Genomic DNA, 5,516 nt, shown 5'->3' on the forward strand with positions numbered 1-5,516 from the left:
CCTGAACGAAGCACTAAATTATCCACATTGGCCTTACGTTCACACTTCTAGTCTTCACTCTGCCCCTTTGCTCTCTTTCCGTCTTTTGCTGGAGACCTAACAGGTGAAAAACATGTGTTCAATAACATGCTGTGCCCTCCATTTTTAGAACAATTTTACTGCTGATGCACACTGCCCTGTCTCCTTGTTCAATTTATTGGCCACTTCATCCCAAAATCCTTTATGAAACTTGAAACGTGTTGCATCTGTTGCAGAATTCACACCATCTAAACCACAATTCACAGCGTCTCTTACAAAAGAACTCATTGTTCCTTCAGACAGAGCTCTTGTCATGACAACAACAAATATTTGAAGCATTCCTCTTTCCACCCAATACTCCAGAATTCGCCAAAACTTCTGAATCCACTTCCATTCAGTCTCTGCGACCACCACAAATAACGCAATAAGCACTGTATAACCCCGGAGGATGCCATCAAAGACATCTTCACCATTTTTGAATGAATGGCTGAGAGCACGTTTATAACAACGCAGAGGAGCGCGCTGAGGATGGTAACGACGCTGAAGCATCTGCAGACGACTAAGAAGGGATCCGTGCGGTTCACATTCTGAGAGTTTTAAGTGCAGTTTTAGGCTCCATGAGCACCTGAACAAGTTGGTCTTCAGTCAACGTTGAGAGGCTAACAAGAACAGGAAATCGTCCAGTGGACTCTGGTATTAAACCATATGCAATAAGATCACTACTCTCAACCGACTCTAGCAAGGATGATGTCACCGCAGCATTTGTCAGGCCACCAGTCCTCATATTAGCTCGTATAGGCGTTCCAAAGCCAATAGAAGAATCTTGCCGTCTCTCAAAAATCGTTTTCTCTAGATCCACGAAAACCCTGCCACATATAAAGGGAATATCCTTTGTATCGATCTGAATATGATCGCCACGAGGATGTTTGCGAGCTCCCTTTTCTGGAACATGTACAACTGTTCCTTCTAGCAATTTAAGTAATGCCTGTTGAACAGCTTTAACATTGAAATCAGCGACCATGAGTAGTTTATACAAAATAGACTACACATCCTCCCCTTCATATGCTGCATGTGTTAAAGTTGTTGCATTTGCGATAACAAAGGGTGCATTCACACAAACCTAAATAGGGTTTATGCACTGTGATCTTTGAAATGAGCTTCGACATACTAAAGCAGAGAATTGACCTTTTTAGACATACCAACAATACTCTTAACAAGACTCCTATTTAAACTGTTTAGGCTCTAAAACCAGATGAAAAGACTGGACCCAAAATTGACACCAACCCTTTGACAAACAAAAAATTGATGTTCAGAAATTAAAATATTTTCCTTGAGTGATAACAGGTGGCTCCACTTGGGATAGTGTGCTCCTGCGGTACACTAAGAACATGCAGGTCCAGTGCTTTGTCTTCTTTATTACAAACGGAAATTTGCTTGACAAACATCCCTTTCCAGCGTCTTGGGCCTTCACCTCGGGCTTAAGCTTGATGATCACTGTAGGAGAAAGAAATCTACATCTACTGAAAAAATGCTCAGTCAACCTTGAGCTTATTTGCATTTTCCTACCTACCTACCCTAACAATTCAAATTTCTTTCAGCTCAATCAATGTGAAATTTCCAATGTAGCCAATCATTTGTCTTATCTGATATTTGAGTTTTTTGACTGCATCGGAGTTCAGAGCCACAATGATATTGTGATGACCACTGCCACTGAAATTGCCTCTGATCTTCATAGAAAAACTGAAAAACTGGAGAGTAAAACTCTTCCATGTATTTAGCTATAGGATCCCAGAATACATGATTAGCTTGATGATTCTTGTAACTTTCTGGTTGTGCAAACTGATCTTCAACAACAGTGTACAGTTCCTCAATCGTGAAAGAGAAAGGAAGCAACACTCTCTCCTTGTGTTCTGCCGTAGAAAGCTTCTGAAAATAATATTCATGATTATGAAAACTATATGCCTGAATTTGACCTTCTAAACCTTCAATGTCTTTCTCAATGTCCTCAGCAACTTCATCCAAAAATTTCATCTTATCCTCTGCCTTACACTCAAATGATTTTAGATACGAGGACAAGGACAAAGAAAAATTTTCATTTGTTTCTCCATTACTATGATCATTATTCCATTGTTTGAAACCTTGAATTGAAGGAGAGTTTTCCACCGCATCTAATCTATCCATCCATTCCTCCAAAAACATAAGCCAAAAGTCTTCAAATGACTTAATGGATTTGGTAGGAAAGCTTTCAATCCATTGTTTACATTTCCCTTGAAGTGAATCATAAAACAACATAATGCAAACATCCTCATGCTTAACTCTAAGAAGCTCTGTAAAATCACAAAAATCTGATATATGCTTCAAAGTTAAACTCAGATCTTCTCCATTGAATTTTGGACCATTCCTTAGAAAATATGCATCCTTGGGAAAATGATTTGGGAAACCATGAATTCCTGAAAAATTTATGCATGCATACCTTGAAATAAGAATGGTAGCATCTGGGTCCTTCATAACTCCATTGGAATCACCATGAATGTATGAATTTTGAATTCTTCAACAATGGAGTCGCCAAGGTAGATTGCAGCCTCGAAAATTCTTCTGAGCCCCTGCTACCTTCAGAAGTTCGGTCTCTTGATTTCGGGAATGAATAATCTTCAGGCTCCCGGCAGACGCACCAAAATGTTATCTCAAAATCAGGCCCTGATAGGCTGCTGGTCAGGTTGACTCTAAGTAACTATTTCAAACCTACTTTAGGCTGAGGCCTAGCCTCCTCAACCTGAGAGGGCTCTCTCTTGATGGATTAATGATTTTGATTAAAGATAAGATGGCTAACTCTTATAGAACAACTGTGAAAAATATGAATGCTGGAAACACATTAAACAACTATCCATTGGGCTTATGGAGTCAACAACACCTCAATATAACAGTGAACTTAACCTTACATAGAAGTCAGGGCATTCAACATTTAGACATTCAGAACATCAACTCATATGGGACCACACAATTTATAAATGTATACAGGAAATCAGAGCACATTCAGTGAATTCTGAGTGATTATACATCTATACCACTGTAAGAATTAAGAAAAGGACAACATCACATATTCTGAACATAAGAAATCCTTCATGAATCCTGAGAAGTAAAGTCAAAATTATATTACTGAAAATGAGTCTTACATAAGCCAAATACAAGCTTTGTTATAAAGTTTTCCAACCCTGATTACATTGCTATTTCAGCTCTATATAGAGCTCTTATTCTAACTGATCGAGATTCCTCCTCCAGCATGAGGGGAATTCGAAAACTACTTCTAATACTGACCACTCTTAAACTCTAACTACTTAATAAATACAACAAAGTGTTGACTGGAGTTTTTAGAGATCTAAATCAAGTAGGATTCTAACACCGTGACAGTCTTGGTCTACAATCATTTTCGTTCTCTGACATCTGGTTCCCTTCTGGCGGTGGCTGTGATGGACCTTTAATGCTTCATGTTTGATCTTCAATGACACATCTTTTCCGTTACCCTGAAACATAGGAAACTGCCCCTGTTTGTCGGTCCTTGGTTTGCCTCAAAATGTTCGAATCCAAAGAAGCACGTCCTTTATCCTTTAATTACCCAAAATGGAGCAGACTGCCACGTCCTTGATGTGCTGTAAGCCTTTCCCATGTACCTGTGTGATGACAAAACCTTTCAAAAAGATTTGCTGCTTTGTCAATCATAATTGATCAACTCAATTGTAACATGCAGCTACAGCAGTTTCGTAGCGCGCTACGAAACTGCTGTGTAATTTCAAAAACACAGTCTTCGACTCTACTCTGTTTGTATACCTTATCTTCAATTTCATTGCCTGAAAAAGGAGCACCAGATTTGTCTTGTCTTTTAATATCTGAATCAGAAGTGACACAGCTACCATTGCCAAAAACCTGTTCAAGTAGATTGATAAGGTCCTTATCATGCTTGTTGAATTCTTGGATATCACTCTGCTTAATACTCAAGTACCTGTACTTCATGCTCCTAAACTGTTGAAACAGCTTATCTGTTGATAGATAGTGCCCAATCTCCTCTTTAAATTTTCTAGTCACTTCAGTCCAAAACGCTTGATGCTTGGAAAAAGACATTGCATCTTTTAAAGATGTCACACCATGTGCACCACGATTTATACCATCTTGTACAGCAGAAGCAATACAAATTTCATCTTTCAATCCCCACTTTACCCTCTTAACACGCCGCTTTACTGTCTTGACACCTGAACGAAGCACTAAATTATCCACATTGGCCTTACGTTCACACTTCTGGTCTTCACTCTGCCCCTTTGCTCTCTTTCCGTCTTTTGCTGGAGACCTAACAGGTGAAAAACATGTGTTCAATAACATGCTGTGCCCTCCATTTTTAGAACAATTTTACTGCTGATGCACACTGCCCTGTCTCCTTGTTCAATTTATTGGCCACTTCATCCCAAAATCCTTTATGAAACTTGAAACGTGTTGCATCTGTTGCAGAATTCACACCATCTAAACCACAATTCACAGCGTCTCTTACAAAAGAACTCATTGTTCCTTCAGACAGAGCTCTTGTCATGAGAGCAACAAATATTTGAAGCATTCCTCTTTCCACCCAATACTCCAGAATTCGCCAAAACTTCTGAATCCACTTCCATTCAGTCTCTGCGACCACCACAAATAACGCAATAAGCACTGTATAACCCCGGAGGATGCCATCAAAGACATCTTCACCATTTTTGAATGAATGGCTGAGAGCACGTTTATAACAATGCAGAGGAGCGCGCTGAGGATGGTAACGACGCTGAAGCATCTACAGACGACTAAGAAGGGATCCGTGCGGTTCACATTCTGAGAGTTTTAAGTGCACTTTTAGGCTCCATGAGCACCTGAACAAGTTGGTCTTCAGTCAACGTTGAGAGGCTAACAAGAACAGGAAATCGTCCAGTGGACTCTGGTATTAAACCATATGCAATAAGATCACTACTCTCAACCGACTCTAGCAAGGATGATGTCACCGCAGCATTTTTCAGGCCACCAATCCTCATATTAGCTCGTATAGGCGTTCCAAAGCCAATAGAAGAATCTTGTCGTCTCTCAGAAATCATTTTCTCTAGATCCACGAAAACCCTGCCACAAGAATGTTTGCGAGCTCCCTTTTCTGGAACATGTACAACTGTTCCTTCTAGCAATTTAAGTAATGCCTGTTGAACAGCTTTAACATTGAAATCAGCGACCATGAGTAGTTTATACAAAATAGACTACACATCCTCCCCTTCATATGCTGCATGTGTTAAAGTTGTTGCATTTGCGATAACAAAGGGCGCATTCACACAAACCTAAATAGGGTTTATGCACTGTGATCTTTGAAATGAGCTTCGACATACTAAAGCAGAGAATTGACCTTTTTAGACATACCAACAATACTCTTAACAAGACTCCTATTTAAACTGTTTAGGCTCTAAAACCAGATGAAAAGACTGGACCCAAAATTGACACCA

General features: G+C 39.7%; 1 pseudogene; it reads right to left on the reverse strand.

Annotated features, from left to right (window-relative positions):
- Positions 1–4,859: 4,859 nt before the first annotated feature.
- On the reverse strand, positions 4,860–5,255 carry LOC149163147 (CLP protease regulatory subunit CLPX1, mitochondrial pseudogene; annotated as a pseudogene).
- Positions 5,256–5,516: the final 261 nt, after the last annotated feature.

This window comes from Pinus tabuliformis, chromosome 5_2, assembly GCF_031772625.1.
Source record: "Pinus tabuliformis cultivar Carrire ecotype Pingquan chromosome 5_2, CPIR1, whole genome shotgun sequence".
Taxonomy (NCBI): Eukaryota; Viridiplantae; Streptophyta; class Pinopsida; order Pinales; family Pinaceae; genus Pinus; species Pinus tabuliformis.